Source organism: Thalia democratica, chromosome 5, assembly GCF_965202585.1.
Source record: "Thalia democratica chromosome 5, ktThaDemo2.hap1.1, whole genome shotgun sequence".
Lineage (NCBI taxonomy): Eukaryota > Metazoa > Chordata > Thaliacea > Salpida > Salpidae > Thalia > Thalia democratica.
In genome coordinates, this window is record NC_139169.1 from 69,102,826 (window position 1) to 69,124,909 (window position 22,084).

The 22,084-nt window shown below is 26.1% G+C and overlaps 11 non-coding genes across 11 annotated transcripts; 7 read left to right on the forward strand and 4 right to left on the reverse strand.

The window, feature by feature from the left end:
- The first annotated feature begins 2,013 nt into the window (after positions 1-2,013).
- On the forward strand, positions 2,014-2,085 carry Trnac-gca (transfer RNA cysteine (anticodon GCA)). The gene has a single exon. It is a non-coding gene; the product is annotated as a tRNA-Cys (tRNA).
- A 201-nt stretch (positions 2,086-2,286) lies between these two features.
- Trnae-cuc (transfer RNA glutamic acid (anticodon CUC)) lies at positions 2,287-2,358 on the reverse strand. Its single transcript has one exon. It is a non-coding gene; the product is annotated as a tRNA-Glu (tRNA).
- Positions 2,359-8,123: 5,765 nt separating this feature from the next.
- Positions 8,124-8,195, forward strand: Trnae-cuc (transfer RNA glutamic acid (anticodon CUC)). Its single transcript has one exon. It is a non-coding gene; the product is annotated as a tRNA-Glu (tRNA).
- Positions 8,196-8,396: 201 nt separating this feature from the next.
- On the reverse strand, positions 8,397-8,468 carry Trnac-gca (transfer RNA cysteine (anticodon GCA)). Its single transcript has one exon. It is a non-coding gene; the product is annotated as a tRNA-Cys (tRNA).
- A 7,944-nt stretch (positions 8,469-16,412) lies between these two features.
- Positions 16,413-16,484, forward strand: Trnae-uuc (transfer RNA glutamic acid (anticodon UUC)). The gene has a single exon. It is a non-coding gene; the product is annotated as a tRNA-Glu (tRNA).
- Positions 16,485-16,490: 6 nt separating this feature from the next.
- Positions 16,491-16,562, forward strand: Trnah-gug (transfer RNA histidin (anticodon GUG)). The gene has a single exon. It is a non-coding gene; the product is annotated as a tRNA-His (tRNA).
- Positions 16,563-17,327: 765 nt separating this feature from the next.
- Trnad-guc (transfer RNA aspartic acid (anticodon GUC)) lies at positions 17,328-17,399 on the forward strand. Its single transcript has one exon. It is a non-coding gene; the product is annotated as a tRNA-Asp (tRNA).
- A 433-nt stretch (positions 17,400-17,832) lies between these two features.
- Trnar-ccu (transfer RNA arginine (anticodon CCU)) lies at positions 17,833-17,905 on the forward strand. The gene has a single exon. It is a non-coding gene; the product is annotated as a tRNA-Arg (tRNA).
- Positions 17,906-18,268: 363 nt separating this feature from the next.
- Positions 18,269-18,341, reverse strand: Trnar-acg (transfer RNA arginine (anticodon ACG)). Its single transcript has one exon. It is a non-coding gene; the product is annotated as a tRNA-Arg (tRNA).
- Positions 18,342-19,319: 978 nt separating this feature from the next.
- On the forward strand, positions 19,320-19,392 carry Trnav-aac (transfer RNA valine (anticodon AAC)). The gene has a single exon. It is a non-coding gene; the product is annotated as a tRNA-Val (tRNA).
- Positions 19,393-21,617: 2,225 nt separating this feature from the next.
- Trnag-ucc (transfer RNA glycine (anticodon UCC)) lies at positions 21,618-21,689 on the reverse strand. Its single transcript has one exon. It is a non-coding gene; the product is annotated as a tRNA-Gly (tRNA).
- Positions 21,690-22,084: the final 395 nt, after the last annotated feature.

The following is a 22,084-nucleotide window of genomic DNA, read 5'->3' on the forward strand; positions in this document are numbered from 1 at the left end:
GTTTAAGTTAAGATTTCAGATGGGTAACGTACGGTTAAGATCCAGTCAAATTTAGACCCGCTAAGTAACTTAAAAACTACTTGTGCAAAATAAACAAAATTTAGTTTTTTGATACTTAAAATTTTGAAATACACTTTCAATTTGGTTTTCAATTAAAAAAAGTATTTCCTAGATCACAATAATACTAAATCATTCTATTACAATTTTGTTCGAGTTTTTTAATTTTCATATATGTTATTTTTTTTAATTTATGCAGCCCGCAAATACACTTTTTTAACGAGTTGAAACTAAAAAAGTTTTATTTAGTAAATATTAATTGCTGACTACAAAAGTTGTCCACCACTACCCTAAAAGTTTCATTAGTTTCAAAACAATTCATACCTAAAAAGGATTGATTACAGATTGCACAAAGCTTTTTAATAGTTAAGTATTTTATACACTTTACTGGGCTTATAAGAAAACAAATATAACTTATTTTCTCAAGCCCTGTAAACTACTTTAAACACAGCCCAAAAGTGCGTGCATAAGAAGTACCAGACTAAATTACATTTCGAACACAACTTTTTCGGCTTAAAAATTTGTACTCAAGAAAAAAAATACATTGTAAAATCGTGAGGGGCGATTATTTTTCAAATTTCTGAAAAGGGGGCGATTTAGAAAATGAGTTTGGGAAACCCTGGTCTAAATCTATTTTGAACATCAAAGTAGGTGTGCTTTAAATAATTTAATCTATATTTCTATAGTAAATTTAAGCTTTATATTGAAATTATTAAGTTTTTTGTAAGTGTTAATTTAAGTTCACTAAACATTATAAAATTTTTATTCAACATTCCTAAAAATTACTTGTTATTATAAAAGTTAAAATTTTGTTATAAAATTTTACTAAATGTATAAAAAGTTTTACTATATTAAAGCTGTAGAAATTGTTGAAAAAATTGTAGTTAATTTTTTCAATTTTAAAATAATTTTATAAATGTTTCACTTTTTGTTAAAAACCTAGTAACTTATGTAAAAAAGTCATTACTTTATGTTTTAAGAATTGTAAATAATGTTCCAAAAAATACCCTAAAAGTTTTATATGCTATTCATGTTGTTATAAAAGGTTTTTAAATTTTTAAAAAATCTCCTAAAGTTAAAAAAGTATACTTAATGTTATAAAGTTTTACTTAGATATATAAAACGTTGCACTAAATATTATAAAAGTCATGTTTATGTTTTAAACTTTATACTTAATTGTATATAAAATTGTACTCTATGTTGTGAATATTGTATGTATTGCTATCAAATTGTTTATTAAATAAATAGCAGATGAGTTTTTATTTTTCTTAGTTTAAATGGGTAAATGTTAAAAAATTTGTAAATTATATTATAAAAGTTGTACTTAATTTTATAAAATGTAGAATGTTATAAAAGTTCACTTGAAAGTTTAAAATTTGTAAACAATGGAGTAAAAGTTGCACTAAATGATATAAAACACCTATTAAAATGTATAAGATGTTGTCAATAATGTTTTAAAAATTCATTTGATGTTATAAAAATTGTACCAAATGTTTGAATATGTGTTTAGTGTAATAAATGTTGTAGTTTGTGTTATTAGTAACTTTTTTTTTTAATTTGAGTAATAAATATGTTTTTGTATTTTATAGTTTTAGAAATTAAACTTAATTTCATACTTATTAATTTTTCGTTATTATTTCAAAATTAGTTCTAAATTTTGAGTTCTGTTTTAGTTAATATTATAATATTTTTACTAAGTAGATTTTTAGGCTTAGTTTTATTTTGTTTTTATAACACAAAATCAAATATTTAATAAATACTTCATTTAAACAAGTATTTCTTAAAGCATTTTGAACTGCTTTAAATTTTAATTTTTTGACATTTAATTATTCTGTATTGTGGTCTGCAATTGTTATTAACGGTATACAATGCAATTAAATAAACATTGTATAGCATTTTGCTTTAGGCTAAACACAAAACTTGTTTATATTTTAGTTATACGCCTTCTTAACGCACGGGGATATAGCTCAGTGGTAGAGCAATCGACTGCAGATCGATAGGTCCTTGGCTCAAATCCGAGTGTCCCCTCTATTTTTAAAATTTCTTGAAAACATTTAAAAATAAATTATAGTAAAACTGTTTTTTATCAATAAGAGCAGATAAATGTTGACTAGCTTGATTATATATAATACTATAACGAACACATGTAAATAAATTGAATAAAACAATAAATACAAGTAAGTTTATATCAAATTTTGAGAGTACTTGTTACTTCAATACCAAAAAATGTTCCCAGACCGGGAATCGAACCCGGGCCGCGTGGGTGAGAGCCACGAATCCTAACCACTAGACCACCTGGGAAAACGTTTGAGATGAAGAAACAGCATTTATATAGACTCTAAGTAGCGCTAAAGGTTATAAAAAGTTTATTTCTACCAAAAACTATCAAAATATTTTGATTTTTTAATGTTGTTGTTGGTCGTGTAGTGAAGTTAATTGTTTGTTAATTATTCAAAACACGACTTTTATAAATGCTCATAGAAAAGTTAATAAATATAGACTATTAATGTATTTTCTAGTTAACGTATTGTAATAACAACATATATATATATATATATATACATATATAAACATTAAAACAATAGAACAAAAAGAAAGAAAACATTTATTCATCATCTTTAATAATCATAATTTATAGTATATATCATTTGCGTAGCGTGGTATTTTGGTCAGGGGTTGTGCAAATTTTTTTCTCAAAAAATCCCCTAAATTAAAACTTTTGGACCGCAAATTTTTCGTTGTCAATTTTCTCGGAAATTTAAAAAATTACTTAAAATCTATCTCCAACTTCATTTTTCAAGAAATATTCTTCAAATTTTAGAAAATGTTTCTTATATTACAAGAAAAAAAACGTTACTTATGAATTTAGATAATTAAAACAGATAAAAATTTTATAAAAAAAATTAAATCATCTTTTTTTGTCAAAAAAAAAAAAAATTTACCATAAAATTTTGAGTTAACAAGTAATATTTTTTTGTTATTGTATAAAGATTAAACTCTTAAAGTTTGAAGAAGATTGCTTGAAAAATGTAGGAGGAGATAGATTTTAAACAAACTAGCTTTTTTCGCTGTTTTAGTTTATCCTTCCAATAGGTAACCTATTATGCGGCCCGACTTTGACTGGTCATATCTCAAAAAATAATTCGAATTTTTTAAAACAATTAAAAGCATCTTAAAGCTTAAAAAAATCTTTCAAATAAGATCAACTTCTAAAAAACATGGCTCAATCACCCTATGGACTTAAACTACAAATAAATAGTCAACTAAGTATAACTATTAATATCTCAAAACACTTTTTTTTGTGCAACTTCTAAATAATGTTCGATATCTATTTTATATCAACAAAAAAATTGTATAAAACTCAAAATAACTCATACTTTTAGTTTGTTGCAGCTTTTAATATACTATCTTTATCTTTTATATAAAAGTTTTAAATCTTTAGTATTAAAATTGAAAGTTTTAAATTTTTTGTAGGAGAAACCTAAAGAGCTAGTTTTTTTTTAACTTCTACATTTTTACCTATATTACAATATAAAACTGTAAAAATAAGTCTTAATAAATGAAGAAAATCTGAAATATAAACAAAATAAAAATTAAAAATTTCAAATCACTTGAACTGCAGTCTTAAGTAATAGCAATATCTGGTGTTGGTCTGCTATTTTTCAATTCAAGCTATTGAACTTCAGACAATTTCCTACCTGACATATTTTTATACTTGCAACATTCCATACAATATTACTTTGAATGTTTTTTAAAATAACAATCTAAAAATTAATGAAAACAAATGTTTACTTTTTCTTTAATATTATAAAACATATTTTACACAAAAAATCAAAAAACAAATTACTTTGAAGAATTCAGAATTGCCTTGCCACTCTTTGAGTCAAAATAACTGTCCTGAGCTAGTTTAAAAATGTCATGTGTCATCATAAGCACTTTAAATTCTTTTAGAGAACTTTTTTATTGTTTTTAAACTAATAGAAACTAAACTTTATAACAAAGCTTTTAAAACCACTAAATCTACCCTGAGTTAAAAAAAAAACAATCTATCCTTAGTTAGCCTGAGCTTAAAAATACTTATAACATTCTGAGTGATCATGATTTTACTGAGTCATACTAAAGTTTTCAAAATCTTCATAAAATCCTGAGTTATCCTGAGTGTGTGGAAAGATTTTACTAAATGTTTCTGAAACAAAACAAATTGTTTGAAAGATAAATTTTTTAAGGTCAACTTTTCCATGCTTTTAAAAATGCACAATAAATATAACTTTTCACTTATCTTAAAGTAAGTTTTTCTAAGATCTTTAGGAAATAGCATTTTTTAAATACTACAAACAATTAGTAGAAAGAATTTTTTTTTTAAATATCGTTTAAAATTTGATTTAAAACAAAATAAATTTATAATTAATCAATTATGTCTTTTAGACTAAAAATTTATTGGGAAAATTTTGTTTTCTAAGTTGCTATAAATCTATTCATGATGTGACTAAAGAAGTTTTAAAATAACTTGCTATAAAAATTGATTAATTTTTAAACTTTATCGCTGATAAAAAAACAAAGTTTGATTTGTTTGTTATCTTAATAAATAAAAAAAATAAAAACAAAAATAATTTTAGTTAATTAAAACAACTGTTTTTGTATAGTGAGATTAAAACTGTAATCACAGTATGAACTGTTTGTTTATTATTTCTTTTAAATTATTTTTTTATTTTTTCTGTTTTTTGCTATTTTTCTTTAAAATTATGTTGTTAATATTTTTATTCTTATTATCAATTTATTTTTATTTTGTTAGCAGTTGTTTATTGCTATTTTTATACAGTTTGTTTATTCTTGAATCATTATCACATTAAAACAGGTTTAGCTTTATGGTATGTTATCAAAATGTTAGCATTTTTCTTTGTAAAAAAATCTGTCATAAGGTTATACTACTACGGTGCACTTACTAGTTGCGTACTGTTTGAGTCTAAGTTCTTATAAAGTTAATGAAGTTATAACATTTTTCCTTATGGAGTTTTTCATCAACATCGGTGCGCATTTGCAATTACGCACCGAATCAGTATATTTTATAGGTTTATTTAAAGATGCAAAACTCAAAGTACTCGAGTTTCGTGACTATTCACTCATCAGCTTCAAAACAAGTTTAAAATAAAGCACAAAACAAAATTACCAATGAAAGTTAAAAACTTTTTGCATAAGTAGATTATGACGTAATTTTGAAACTATCAAAAATCATGCAAAACGGCTTGTACAAAAATTAATTTACCAATAGACAATAAACTAGCAAAAATTCATATAACTTTAGTGAGTAACTATATATTAGGACAGATAATTAAAAGAGGTAAAAATAAAATTAAGATGCAAATTAAAATTTAGGTTATTTTAAGATGAAATTAAAACTTGTTAAACTTTTTTAAAGGCAAAGTTTTTCGAAGAAGAAGATGTGTCAACAGAGAATCATGACAACTACGGCTTCAAAACCACACGTACACCAAAGCCGATAGAACATCTGCAGGCTTTTGAAGAAGATCTAATCAGAATGGTGAAAACGTGGAGTTCAGAAAAACAAGAAGCCAATTCCAGACGGAACTATTAATAATTGTGCGGGATATAGGTGCAACAATTTGATTGTACCTTCAGACAAAACTGCAAACTTTTATGAAGTTTCAGTGAGTGAAAATAGAAAATTATTAATTAATAATATTACTAAAGACTATGTAAAATGTATTATAACATTTTTAAATGAAATAAACTTAGAAGCTAAAAATTTAACAAAAACACTTAAAATACACGACAGAATAAAAAAAACTACCATTATAAAGTGCATATATAACGGTTAAAGACCACAAAGAGAATTTTTTAACACACCATAAATGTAGATTGATTAACCCCACTAAGTCTGATGTAGGACGTATATGTAAGGTCAAAATCGACCGCATCAACAAAGCTGTGCGTCTGAAATCCAAACTTATGCAGTGGACCAACACGAACCAAGTCTTAAGTTGGTTTATTGGATTGGAGAACAGAAGTACAGCTTTTTCAAGTTCGATGTGGTCGATTATTATCCTTCTATTAGTGAAGAGTTGGTGATTAAATCACTGAAATTTGCTAATAATTACATTAGCGTACCTGCCGAGGACTTAAGTCTGATAAGAAATGCCTGCAAATCGGTACTCTGCGAACAAGGAGCCCTGTGGCGTAAAAAGGGAGTAAATACCACCAAACTTTTTGACGTAGGACAGGGATCTTACATGGGCGCAGAACTATGCGAACTTGTTGGACTTTTTTTGTTAGACGGGTTAAAAGATATCTTTGGTTTAAATAGAGTTGGGTTATACAGAGACGATGGTCTAGCTGTATTGCCCAACTCTTCCGGCTTTAAAATTGAAGGCTACAAAAACAAACTCATGCCTTCTTCAAGTCTATGGGGTTGAGAGTCACTGTGGAATCTCCACTAGTGATAACTGACTTCCTAGATGTGAAGCTCAACTTGAATTATATCTCTTTTATGCCTTCCACGAAACAAAACGCTAAAATTATGTATGTAAACCAACAATCAAGCCACCCTAAAAACATTATAAAACAAATTCCTAAAATAATAAATCAACGCCTAAATAAACGATCAAGCAAAGAAGAAAATTTTCTAAAGACTAAAGATGAATATGAAAAAAAAAATGCGGGTACGACAACAAACTTAAATTTGAAAAATCTGAGCAACAACCTAATAATAAAAAACACAAAAGAAAAAGAAATGTAATCTGGTACAACCCTCCTTTTAGTAATTCTGTAAAAACTAGTATTGGAAGAAAAATTATAAATCTAATCAAAAAACACTTCAATAAACAAAACCCGCTAATAAAAATTTTCAACAAACATAATATGCGAATAAGTTATTCGTGTATGGCAAATTTTAAGAATATCATTAAGGCACACAACCAAAAAATTTTAAATCAAAACTCAGGACTTCAAAGTCAATGTGGCTGCGCTGGTAGCTGTAAATATAATTTGAAAGGGGGTAATTGCCGTTAAGATAACATCGTCTACAAGGCCACAGTTAACTCTGGCGTTGAGACGAGGTTCTATGTCGGCTTGTGCTCGACTCTGTTTAGATTCAGGTATGCCAATCATAAAAAATCTTTTAAAGTCGGCATATATGAAAATGACACTGAACTTTCGAAGTATGTTTGTGGCTTAAAGCGCAGCGGCATTGACTTCGAAATATCCTGGGAAGTTATAAAAAGAGCACAGCCTATAGCCGACGGCTCTAGCCCAATATGTAGGCTGTGTCTCACAGAAGCATCAGCCGTTGTTTATGCGCAGAAAGACAAGAGATGCCTAAACAAAAGAAGCGAGTTTGTATCGTCTTGTAGACATATAAAAAAGTCGCTTTTAAAGTTTAACAAGTTTTAATTTCATCTTAAAATAACTTAAATTTTAATTTGCATCTTAATTTTATCTGTACCTCTTTCAATTATCTGTCCTAATATATAGTTACTCACTAAAGTTATATGAATTTTCGCTAGTTTATTGTCTATTGGTAAATTAATTTTTGAAAAAGCCGTTTTGCATGATTTTTGATAGTTTCAAAATTACGTCATAATCTATTTATGCAAAAAATTTTTACCTTTCATTGGTAATTTTGTTTTGTGCTTTATTTTAAACTTGTTTTGAAGCTGATGAGTGAATAGTCACGAAACTCGAGTACTTTGAGTTTTGCATCTTATAAACCTTTTTAATAATAAAGCCCTCAAGGTGGGCTCAGTGTGAACAATTTAATTTATTAAGTTAAATAACTTAATTCCGTATATATATATATATATATATATATATGTTGTTATTACAATACGTTAACTAGAAAATACATTAATAGTCTATATTTATTAACTTTTCTATGAGCATTTATAAAAGTCGTGTTTTGAATAATTAACAAACAATTAACTTCACTACACGACCAACAACAACATTAAAAAATCAAAATATTTTGATAGGTTTTGGTAGAAATAAACTTTTTATAACCTTTAGCGCTACTTAGAGTCTATATAAATGCTATTTCTTCATCCCAAACGTTCTCCGAGGTGGTCTAGTGGTTAGGATTCGTGGCTCTCACCCACGCGGCCCGGGTTCGATTCCCGGTCTGGGAACATTTTTTGATATTGAAGTAACAAGTACTCTCAAAATTTGATATAAACTTACTTGTATTTATTGTTTTATTCAATTTATTTACATGTCTTCGTTATAGTATTATATTTAATCAAGCTAGTCAACATTTATCTGCTCTTATTGATAAAAAACAGTTTTACTATAATTTATTTTTAAATGTTTTCAAGAAATTTTAAAAATAGAGGGGACACTCGGATTTGAACCAAGGGCCTATCGATCTGCAGTCGATTGCTCTACCACTGAGCTATATCCCCGTGCGTTAAGAAGGCGTATAACTAAAATATAAACAAGTTTTGTGTTTAGCCTAAAGCAAAATGCTATACAATGTTTATTTAATTGCATTGTATACCGTTAATAACAATTGCAGACCACAATACAGAATAATTAAATGTCAAAAAATTAAAATTTAAAGCAGTTCAAAATTCTTTAAGAAATACTTGTTTAAATGAAGTATTTATTAAATATTTGATTTTGTGTTATAAAAACAAAATAAAACTAAGCCTAAAAATCTACTTAGTAAAAATATTATAATATTAACTAAAACAGAACTCAAAATTTAAAACTAATTTTGAAATAATAACGAAAAATTAATAACTATGAAATTAAGTTTAATTTCTAAAACTATAAAATACAAAAACATATTTATTACTCAAATTAAAAAAAAAGTTACTAATAACACAAACTACAACATTTATTACACTAAACACAATTTCAAACATTTGGTACAATTTTTATAACATCAAATGAATTTTTAAAACATTGTTTACAAATTTTAAACTTTCAAGTGAACTTTTATAACATTCTACATTTTATAAAATTAAGTACAACTTTTATAATATAATTTACAAATTTTTTAACATTTACCCATTTAAACTAAGAAAAATAAAAACTCATCTGCTATTTATTTAATAAACAATTTGATAGCAATACATACAATATTCACAACATAGAGTACAATTTTATATACAATTAAGTATTAAGTTTAAAACATAAACATGACTTTTATAATATTTAGTGCAACGTTTTATATATCTAAGTACAACTTTATAACATTAAGTATACTTTTTTAACTTTAGGAAGATTTTTTAAAAATTTAAAAACCTTTTATAACAACATGAATAGCATATAAAACTTTTAGGGTATTTTTTGGAACATTATTTACAATTCTTAAAACATAAAGTAATGACTTTTTTACATAAGTTACTAGTTTTTTAACAAAAAGTGAAACATTTATAAAATTATTTTAAAATTGAAAAAATTAACTACAATTTTTTCAACAATTTCTACAGCTTTAATATAGTAAAACTTTTTATACATTTAGTAAAATTTTATAACAAAATTTTAACTTTTATAATAACAAGTAATTTTTAGGAATGTTGAATAAAAATTTATAATGTTTAGTGAACTTAATTTAACACTTACAAAAAACTTAATAATTTCAATATAAAGCTTAAATTTACTATAGAAATATAAATTACATTATTTAAAGCACACCTACTTTGATGTTCAAAATAGATTTAGACCAGGGTTTCCCAAACTCATTTTCTAAATCGCCCCCTTTTCAGAAATTTGAAAAATAATCGCCCCTCACGATTTTACAATGTATTTTTTTTCTTGAGTACAAATTTTTGAGCCGAAAAAGTTGTGTTCGAAATGTAATTTAGTCTGGTACTTCTTATGCACGCACTTTTGGGCTGTGTTTAAAGTAGTTTACAGGGCTTGAGAAAATAAGTTATATTTGTTTTCTTATAAGCCCAGTAAAGTGTATTAAAATACTTAACTATTAAAAAGCTTTGTGCAATCTGTAATCAATCCTTTTTAGGTATGAATTGTTTTGAAACTAATGAAACTTTTAGGGTAGTGGTGGACAACTTTTGTAGTCAGCAATTAATATTTACTAAATAAATCTTTTTTAGTTTCAACTCGTTAAAAAAGTGTATTTGCGGGCTGCATAAATTAAAAAAAATAACATATATGAAAATTAAAAAACTCGAACAAAATTGTAATAGAATGATTTAGTTTTATTGTGATCTAGGAAATACTTTTTTTAATTGAAAACCAAATTGAAAGTGTATTTCAAAATATTAAGTATCAAAAAACTAAATTTTGTTTATTTTGCACAAGTAGTTTTTAAGTTACTTAGCGGGTCTAAATTTGACTGGATCTTAACCGTACGTTACCCATCTGAAATCTTAACTTAAACCTGACATTATAATAATATCTCATATAACGAACTTCGGACATTTAGAAATTAATACTAAGTAACTTATTTTAGCCGCACAAAATACTTTATACTATTTTATAAATAGGCATGTTCTAAAATTAATTTTACCAGAGATTAAAAAACTACAAAAGAATGAACAATTTATTTTACACATAATAAAATAATATTAAAGCATAGTTTCTGATCTAGTTTGAGGAAGTTCGACCGACTATTTGATTATCTCACATGAAAAGTGGTCTCATAAACAGTTTCAGTTAATGCAGTAAAATTATTAATTTCAATGCTAAGATATATTATTGCAAGTTAGTTGTAAAGTTAAAAACTTAACTTTTTAAACTATACGCTTTGTAGTAGAATGCCATTAAATAGTATTTGACTTGGAATAACCTTTAGGAAACTAAACCTTAAATTTACATTTTATTTTTTTTTTAAATTGAATTCAAAAAAATAAGTCTAAAGTTTTACAGTTAATTCTGTTAACAGAAAGTAATCGATTAAAAATTTTTTTTAATTAGGTTAAAATTTTGTTTTGTAACTGTAGCAGTCTTTTTGATGGCTTATTTAATACTGTTTAAATTTATTTTTTCTCTAGTTATTAGCCTATAATAATTTACCAGAATAAAATAGTGAAAAACTAAAAGCTAGTGTTGAACTATTAAAATAAACAACATATTCTAATTGCTAATATATTAAAAATTAAGATAAAACAAAAAAAAAGCAGTTGTATTAATAGTTTCAAAATCCTTAATGTATAAATTTTTTAACAATAATAAATCAAGTTAGAAAATAAAATTGAGTTTAAGAGTCTTTTAAATAAAAAAATTGAAGTCATTTCAATTAGAGATCACAAATCTATACTCTTTTAAAACCAAAAAAATATTTGAAATAAAAAATTTAATGGTAATCAAATATTTTTTTATTTATACAGGTTAAACAAATAATAACAAAAGTATGTCAAATAAATTTCTTTTAAACAAATACTTTAATCACTATGCTATAAAAACTTTTAGTGTAATGTAAAACGACAAATATAAACTACAAAATTAACCAGGTTAAAATAAAACTATTAAAATGTTTAAAACATAAACCATTTAATAAATACAACAGACTTTCGTTTGAGTTCGCACTTTGAACAAAATCAAAAAGTGCAAACTCAAAAACTATTACCACTGTCTTTACAAAATGATAAATTTAAATATGTTATATGCAATAACGTTATGCATATAACATGAAATCAACTAGTTATAAAAAATTGATCTATATAAGCTATTAAATATTATGTAATTTTTGTTTTATTAATACTTAATAGTAATAGACTTTATTTAAGTTAAATTTTAGAAAATATAAGTTTGCATTTTTTTAGGGTAAAAATTGCCAACTCAAGAAGAAGTCTACCGTAATTAATTTTTATTAGGCATTATGCAAACCTGTTGTAGAATAAATAACTTAATAAAAATTTTATTATAAAAAGACTACTTAAATACAATACAAACCAGGTTAAATAAGAAGTGTTTTAAAAGGTTTAATAAAATAAAAAAAACTTTCATAAAATAATGTCTGCTACTCAAGTCTAATAGAATGTGAAGGATGAGGTTCATGACTGCTTGCAAGTTTTTCTAATCTGATTCTTAATCAGTAAAATAAAGCCTCCTTTACAAATATCTAGATTAGATCTTTTGCTCAAGATGTTGACAACTGATCTAAAAGCTTTCTCAACAACATAGCTAGAAGGAAAAACTATAAACAACAATCTAAATCCCTCTCAAATGATTGGATACTTTTGCCTTAGTTTTTGTTGAGTCCTAAAGCTTTCATATCGTTCTTTTGAAAAATATACTTTAAGTTCAAGGTCAGTTTGTAAGTCTGAGAAGGATTCCTGTTAGTCGTTTACTTTAAAAAGATCTGCCTCGAAAAGATCCATATTTTTATCTATATGATAGCTTTTTTGTGTCAAATCGAAATTTTACTACTTAATATGTTGAAATTTTTAAAAACTCCAGATTTTTTAGGTTTTTTTTTGCGTAAATTGTCAAATTTCAGATTTTCCAGGTTTCTAGGTTAATTGGCAACCCTGTATAGTTTTATTTCTTAGCCTCACTTAGTAACTTTTTAAAAAACAATTGGAAATATCATGAGGTGATATAAGTATCACCTCATGATATTTCCAATAAAAATAAAAGTATACAGGGTTGCCAGTTTACCTAAAAATTTAATAATATATAACATAGATTTTTACAAATTTATGATCCCAAATAACATATATGTCAGATTATAAAAAGGTGAGAGGGATTCCGATCGTCTATGATCTATATAAATGTTAAATAAGAAAATATATGAATAAAAATATGTAATTTACTTGAAAATAGGAGTCATAAGTACTTGATTTTTTTCTATATTTTACATAAACAAAATAAACTTTTTTTTGTTTAAGTGTTACCTCAGGGTCAAATATTTAGTAGCAAGCTAAAATGAGTAAAATAGCAATATAAAAAGTAAAAATTTTATCAAAGCCAAAAATTTTAAAATCGCCCCCTTTTCGCCCCCTTACTAGTTATCGCCCACCCTTTTGCCCCCTTATTAATTATTGCCCCCCGACTTACTAAAATCTCCCCAGGGGCGATATCGCCCACTTTGAGTAACCCTGATTTAGACTATTAAGCTAAAAAATTAAAATTTAAATGAAAGGTAACTAAGCAAATATTAAACACAGTTACTTAAAGATAAGCAGAGGTTTTGCAGAACTCTTGGTACACACATTCATATATATGTATATATATATATATAAATATATATAGATAGATATATTTATTTATTTAACTTTAATTTTACGGGAACTAAGCAAATGTCATGAATAATCCTTCTATTTATACTAGTTTTATAACATTTATTTTGTTTTTAACAGTATATGTTTTAAAAATTCGTATATAATATTGACACTTGTATATAGTAAAAAAACATAATGAGAAAAAAAACTTGATAAAGAATTGTTTGAACTAACTTTAAAATTCCTAAAATGGCAATCGAACCCGGTTCGCTTGGATAAAAGCTAGAAGTCCTAACCACTAGGACTAGACCATGTGTGACTACAACATAATGGTATTTACTACGTTTACAATAAGCATTATGACGTAACAATAAGAACTTAAGTAGTTGTTAAACGATGTGTATGTTGAATTATTAAAACTTTAGCTATAGTTTAGTATAGTTGATTTACGATAATGTTTTTATTTTATTTTTTAAGTTTAATATCCCTGATAACACGAATAAAGTTAGTAAATAAATTAGCAAGTTCACTACTTTTTTTATAAAATCACACTTGCAAAAAAAATTTTTAAAGAAAAAAATATTATAAAAATTTAAAACGTTTCAACTATGATAAAAGTAGTGTTATTTTAAAGTTTATATCTCAATGCTGATTTAAAAAAAAGTACTATCTTATGTGAACCACGTGTGTTTTTAGGCGTCAATCACACAAACTATAAAAATATTTTTTTTTAATTGTACAAAAATTAATCACCAAATGGTTTTGTATAACTATTCTAAAATGATATAAAAAACAACTTAATCTTCTTTAACTACTGAAAACTTAAAATTTTTGCAAGCATATCAATAACATAACTAAAAATTATTTTTCTAACTGTAGTATAAAGTTCATATCAGGTATATTTTTATTTTTTTGGTGCAGAAAGATTGAAAATGCAAATATTGTCCTTTAAAAAAGGTTTTCTATACACAACGGTACGCAGTTTCGCTTTACTCTTTGTAAATAATATAACTAGAAAAAAAAAGTTTGGCTACTGACTTCTATTTCCTTAGTGAATGAAATTTTTTCATGTAACACGTTTAGTTTACAAAACAAAGCCTCATTACTTTTCTCTGTTGTGAGAAAACTAGACAATCGTCCATGTACCTTATGTAAAGAACTCGGGACGATAACTCTTCAACAAATTTAGATTCTAAATATTAAATAAAGATGATAGCGAACGTAGGCATAAGAGGAGGCCAAATAGCCACTCTGTCTACTTGACTATAAAACTATAAAAAATTAAAATTAAATATAAATTCTTGGAGTTGAAATATACTTGAAGTAATAAGTGAGTTTATATTTGTTATCGTTTTTAGGTATTACGAAATTAAAATAATTTGATATTTTTAGTTCTATTAACTTTAAGGAATATTTTTCTGCGGTTTGGTTTGCTGTTTCTTTTTATATAACAACATACATAAGTTTTGTATTCCAATTTTTCTTTAATGAAGTATGTTGAATTTTTGTAGGTAAGACCATAAGGGGTATGAAAATACTTAAAAAAAGTTAATGCCATAGGAAGTGTAGGTCACTTTATTTACAACTTGATCTTATTTTGTGAGTATCAAGTAAGCTACAAGTTGACTTTTACAGAATTTTTGATTTTAAAGTATTTTTTTAAGATTTAGCTATTTATAGTCGAGAGTTTAATAGGTCTTTAAGGGAGGAGAAAACTAAATTACGAATAAAGAGAAATCACTAAAATCTTATCTACTCCTACGTTTTTATGACTGTGTTAAATAATGAAAGTAAAATGAAATAATGAGAGTTTGTAACACAAATAAATTATATAGCACTCTTGCCCTATATATTAATAAACATTTAAAAAAGAAATCTAATGAAACTTCCTAGCAAAAAGTTTTTTAGAGCATTTAAAGCATTATTGTCAAAATCGAAAGTTTACTAACCAATCAGTCAAAAATATTTTTGAATCAGTCAAAAATATTTTTGATAATTCTTACGAGCTATAATAAATTGATCTTATTCATTTACTTTTTCAATTCGATAGTTCAATCATTACTATATTAACGTTCCAAACGAAGCCAATCATCTAAACTTTTAATTTTAGTTTAGTTACGGATCAAAAAGTTGTTATTTTAAAATTATTCAAAAGTAGAACTTTCGATGATGAAATATTGATTAAAAACCAACAAAAAACGAAAAGGTTGTAAAAGAAGTATTTAGCAGTGTTTTTTTAACGAACAGAGAAATTAAAAACCAACTCACAATACATTCATCAATATATAACTATTAGAATGTTTCACATACAGTAACCTCTCGCATCTTTACGCACTTGTGACCTTACGCACTCTTGTTTAGTTACGCATTTTAGAGTTTTTAAAAAATAATTCTTTTTTTTTCAGTATTGCAAAAATTAGGTTTTTTGTATATTTTTAATTTAAAAAATGTTTTGAATGCTACCTCACCTCTCTATATCTTTAGACTTATGTTCCTTCACTAATTGATAAACATTTAGTTATACCTTAGTATATCAGAATTGTGTTAACAAAAGAGATTAAATTAAAATTCTGAAAGAAATATGACTGTGTTAAATAATAAAAGTATAATGAAATAATGAGAGTTTAAAACACAAATAAATAATACAGCACTCTTGCCCTATATATTAATAGACATCTAGAAAAGAAATCTAATGAAACTTCCTAGGAAAAAGTAGCAGTGATACTTAATAAATATATATCTTGCACTAATCACAAATCTCAATGATTTTTTTAGTAAACATATCACTAATTTTCTATTTCTTAAAAATCTACTTTTTCTCAAAATTAGTAATTTTCTTTTAAAGTATTATTATTTTCTATTAATATAAATATTTTAATTTTTTATATATGTATAGTTTTATCTTTTGTTTTCATATTTAGAAATAAAGTAAGCAAATTGTTAAAAGTGGGAAAGTCCCCAGTCTTCTTTAAATAGAAACAATATTAAAAACAGCCATTATAGTAAGTATATTTGGTACCTCTCGTATCTTTACGATCTCTCATATATTTACGCATTTTTTCTGTGGACACAATGTGCTTAAATAAGCGAGAGGTTACTGTACATAAAGTTCTAATCGACGCATTTCTTAATTGCAATGTGTGTAGTTATTATTACGTCACTATGCATTTATTTGTAGAATAAAATTGCAATAAGCATTTTACGTACAAGTCCTACATGGTCTAGTGGTTAGGATTCCTGGCTTTCACCCAGGCGGCTCGGGTTCGATTCCCGGTGTAGGAACATTTGGCTGTAATCGTATAGTGGTTAGTACTTCACGTTGTGGCCGTGACAACCCAGGTTCGAATCCTGGTTACAGCACTTTTTATGCAGAATGTTAAATATTAATGAAAAAAGAGTAATAAAAAATGAAATAGGTACTTAAATTCACTAGTTAAAAAAAAATACATATTATATAAAAGTTAATTGTATAAAATTATTTAAGCAATAGTACAAGTGAGAACTAAATTTTCTATTTTTTTCCAGGTTTCAGTGAGAAAAATTCCGACCTTCGGAAATATCAATAAAATAAAAAAACTGCTTTATAAACACTATACAATTTTTTTATAGTGTTTACGTAAATAAAAGTTTTATATATTTTTTAAATATTATATAAATACAAAAAGACGGCATTTCTCAAACTAAACAAAAAAGTAAATGAAAAGTATTGTTTGTTTATAAAAACATGGCTTATGACTTTTAAAAAGTTATACTAATTTTATTTTAATAACTAATCTTAATAAAACTTTTTGGACTTAGTTTTTAATAAAACTTAACAAACTTGTATTCGGAATTTTCAGTTGATTACATATTTTTCTGGTCCAATTTCCTTACCTCTTTTTAAAACAATGTTTTGGACAAAGTTTAATTTGTATTAGTACAAACAAATTAATCACCATAAGTAACTTTAAAAACAGAATAAATATCTAGGTTTGATTAAAAAGTTGTTAACTGTTTTAATACTGTCAGTACAAATTTCAAGGTATAAAGCTCAAAAGTTTTTGATTGTCAACAAGTATGCTTAAGCCAAAGTGATGTTTGTAAGCATTGTAGGTTTATAAACGCATAAGGTCGTATTTTGACTAGTCCTCGTTAGTATAGTGGTGAGTATTCCCGCCTGTCACGCGGGCGACCGGGGTTCGATTCCCCGACGGGGAGGTTTTTATAATTTTGTTTAAAGATTTCTCTACTGTTGTTGAAAAACATGTATATCAAAATAAATAAATAGAAAATTATTATCCATTACAAGGCACCTAAATCATAACAACGACATTTTAGTTTGTTGAAAAAGTTATTAAAAATTAACAATAAATTTGTAATTTTATATATGCTGGCCTCAGTTTATTTCTAAATCTATGAGCTAATCTTGAAGACATAAGTGTGTTATCTTATCTTTAACAGTGATAAGAAAAGTAGCCAAATTAAGTAGTTTAGCTTCTTTATTTTTTAGCTTAATTTCTTTGGTTTAGTCTATAAAAAACATCGTTTGTTCAGGTCTTGCCTTAGGCTGTTGTTATAAATTCTACATCAGGCAGACAGGCAACAAAAAAATATTACCTTTATAAATCATATAATTTGGTTACGGATAACCGACTGCGTGGCCTAATGGATAAGGCGTCTGACTCCTAATCAGAAGATTCCGGGTTCGAGTCCCGGCGTGGTCTTTTTGTAATGTAATTTGAAATTACACATAATTTATTAACTATTAATAACAAATGAGCATACTAATGATTTGTTTATACTTTAATAAATATATCACCTGAAAAAACTGCTTTAAAACAATTGTTTATATCGTTCTTATATAGAGGACTATCTTGTTATTGTAAATAATAAGTTATTGAAAAATGTTTGCTGAAAAATTAAACTAACATCATTTTTCGCAAATTCTAACTGAAAACAAACTACCTTAACAATTTTAATAGAAGTCTTAAGTATATGGTACATAAGAATTGAGATAATTTATCCAATCAAAATTCAAACGATTTACATAATACTAATATTTCAGTGCAATAACGACCATTGAAAAATGACCACGATGGGACTCGAACCCACAATCTTCCGGTTCGTAGCCGGACGCCTTATCCATTGGGCCACGCGGCCGGTCTATCGTGGGCTCGTATTAGCAAATATAAATGTTAAGATTTGATGCGCGCGTGAAATATTCACTTCAAACATTTCTCAACTATGCAGCGCAATGCAAATAAATTCGGCTAAATTGTTTCGTCACGATGGTAATTGGCTGTTGACTGAGATTATATCGCTGCTAGCTTTCAAGTTCAGCTGTAAGTCTTATTGGCTCGGAAAATTTTTAATGAACTCTTTTCGGTTGCTTTAATTTCACTTTACTAGAAAAAAAGTTATTCTAAAATTTTAATATTTTGATATTTAAAACTTATACTTTATCATAAATTTTATTACCAACAGTCAAATTTTAATTGCTACGTCAAACTTGACTATTAGTTTGTACAGCAATCTTGATAACAATTTACGCCGAAAAAATTGCTTTCTGTTAGTATTTTAAATTATTTTCGTCTTGTGTATATAGAATATACAGAGCAAAAAATAAAATTTTAAGGGTTACAACTAAGTATGTATTTTTAAAATTTATTTATTTCACTTATACTGTGAAGTATAAGTCGTTATACGTTTTCACGAATTCCAATTACAATTAAAAACAAAATATAGTTTATAAAAATTAGAGAACTAGATTTATAGATATAATTAGATTTTACAGGTAAGTTACATATAAATACTTACTTTTTAAAAGGTACTTAGAAAAATGAAGAAAGTTATAAAAGTTTGATAAAGATTTTAGTTTGAATTTTAAAAAAACTTTGTTATTAAAAGGTTGTGGGTTTCAAGATAGAACTTCGTAGTATAAACCTACACGTGTTTTTTGTAGTATATATACAAAATGCATTTGTAAAAACAGAATGCAAAGTATCAAATAAAAGCTACGTTAATTTGATGCTAAGATAAAGTTATATTCTGGTTTAAGTGTGCTGTAAAATACTATATAGAAGCTCTTGTCGGTTTAATATCAGTATATAAACGCAATTAGCTGCCAATTTAGCACAAGTTTCCGTAGTGTAGCGGTTATCACGTTCGCCTAACACGCGAAAGGTCCCCGGTTCGAGCCCGGGCGGAAACATTTTTCATTGAAAAAATAAATAATGATTAAACTGCCAAAACACACATATTATACAACTAAGATAACCTAACTACCATCTATTTTTTTCTTTTTTATTTATTACTGAAAAAACAAGTTTTATCAAACTTTAACTATTTACATATATTCACGTATGAGAAGTCAATAATTTTATTTTGCCATTAAATGTAATCAAATGTTTTTAAGCTATAAATCTTAAAATGGTGAGTTTTATATATTTTTTCTATTATTTGTGTAGAAGCATTATAAAAGTAAGTAAAATATCTTGGTGAATAAAAAAATGTTACAACAGTTTTTATTTCTGATTAATGAATCTTAAGCATTAAACCAATTTTCAGACAAAATGCATTGTCCGGGAATCGAACCCGGACCTCCCGCGTGGCAGGCGAGATTTCTACCACTGAACCAACATTGCATCTATTTTAAATCGGTTTGTGAAGGTTATAAATTATTTTTCACTTATGTGCTTAGTATAGCTGCAAATATTACTTGTTCAATGCTTATATTTTCTTAAAAAGTCCACCATCGCATTATAAGTTTAAAAAAAAAGATTTTCATTTTTTGCCCATTATGCAGGAAAATATAGTTTTATTCCAAAGAAAAACATTTATGTATTTTTTATTTTCAAAACCCAAGACTTATACCAAAAGTTAATATTATTTGATGTACTTTCTAGTTATATAAAAATATAAACAAAAATTTTGAAATACTTACACAAAAAAAGTAAATGTCGATTGAAGTTGAAACCAGTATACTAAAATAAAGTTGAAGATTTTTAAAAAAACATAGGAATGTGTTGATTGTTTTTAAACAATATTTTTAAATAAGATGTAAAAGCTGTTTTTAAATCTTAAAAAAAAGCTTTCAGAAAAAATAATTTTCTAAATAAAGATTTAAGCTTTACAAAATTGCAAAACTTTAATGCCTACAATAATACATAAAGCTAGTATTTTTCTTGTGGTTGTATAAAGTTTAGTAAAACATGTGAGAAAAACAAAACTAAACTGAGTCAGCTGAGATTATTAAATGTTGGAAATCAATTAAATCAATCGAATATTTTTTTTGTGCATTACGTCACAAATAGTTTTTACGCGTAATCAAATCAGCATTTAATAACTAGGGGTAGAACTTTTAATGGGTACTATTTTATGGGCACTATTTTGTGGGTAGAATTGCTGCAATTAAATTTGCCCATGATTTAATGTTTTGTCATTGTTTTGTTATTAAAAAATTACACAAAAAAGTTATAAAATACGTCACGCTGAAAAGTAAATTGAACAATTTTACAAATTTTCTTTTTCTTTTCTAATTCTACAAAATGTAAAGACTACTGCTAAAGCTATTACATAAAGCTCTATTTTTGTAAACATACAAGATAAAGCGTCTAGCTGATATTATTTTATTGAAAATTTACATTGAATTATTTTGTTAACTGCAGTTTTTGTTAAATTGTAAAAAAAAGTTTTAGCTGACTTGGTCAACTTTTATTATTAACCATATAGTTAACAGTAAAGTCATAGTTATAGACTTAACTGCTTATTTTATAAAACCAGAATTGTTTTTTTATGAACTATAACCAATATATTATTTTGTGGTGTTTTTATGCACAGTACTGTTGAACAGCCTATAGTTGAAGTCTGTAATTTATTAAATTTTATTCGAACATAAAAATAGTTAGTCATCACAGTTAGCCATAGGGTGGGCAACTTACAGCCCGCGGGTTGGACCCGGTCCGCAGAGTGGTAATTACAAGACCGTAAAAAGTAAAATGATACTCGCAAAGACGTTAACTTGCCCGCAAAACCAAGCTTTTGTACTTACACTTTATATTCTTTGATTTAATGTTAAAGCTCAAAAGCTGGCTAAACTACATATGGTGTAACATACTAACTCAACCTTGAAAACGTTAATCTTTGTAAAAAATAAAGGTTGAAGCGGAAATTGTTTTAGTTAAAACAATAAAATTTAAATTTCTTTATAAGTAAAGAAAAGTTTAGGGTATGTTAAGAAGTTTTTTTTTTACTTTTTTTACCTTGTAGAATAAAGTAAATTAGCTTTACTTAAGATAACTATAAGCTTTGAAAAAATAAGCAATACTTGCTGCTTCCAATTTTTAATTAATATAAAAAAGAAACTAAGGCTTAACTTGAGTTTTTGAATAAAAAAGAGTTTTAATTTAGATAATGTTTGAAAAACTTAACTAAAAATGCGTCGACCAGGAGTCGAACCCGGAACTAGTGCTTGGAAGGCACCAATGCTAACCGTTACACCATCGACGCTTGTGCGCAAGCCAACAAATTTAGTTTTTAAACTTATTTCTAAAAACAACCCATGTGTAAAGCAGTAAACACTACGTAAAACCAGCAGTAAAGCTTAGCATTTAGCAGTATATCTGGAAATAACTTTGTGCTCTTTAATCTATATTTACAATTTAAGTAGCTTTCTTTAAATATTTTAAACAAGTTTTATCTTTGTTAAAGTAATATTAAAACTTCAAAACTTAAATTACTCAAAATACAGGTTTTGTGCATGCTTTTTAATTTTTGTAACTATAATTTTCTTAAAGTTAAAAGTTTTTTTTTTTTTAATCATCCAAGCAAAATTTTCAAATTTTCGTAGCTATTACAAGCAGAAAATTACTTAAATTTACAATATTCAAGTCACAATAAAATTT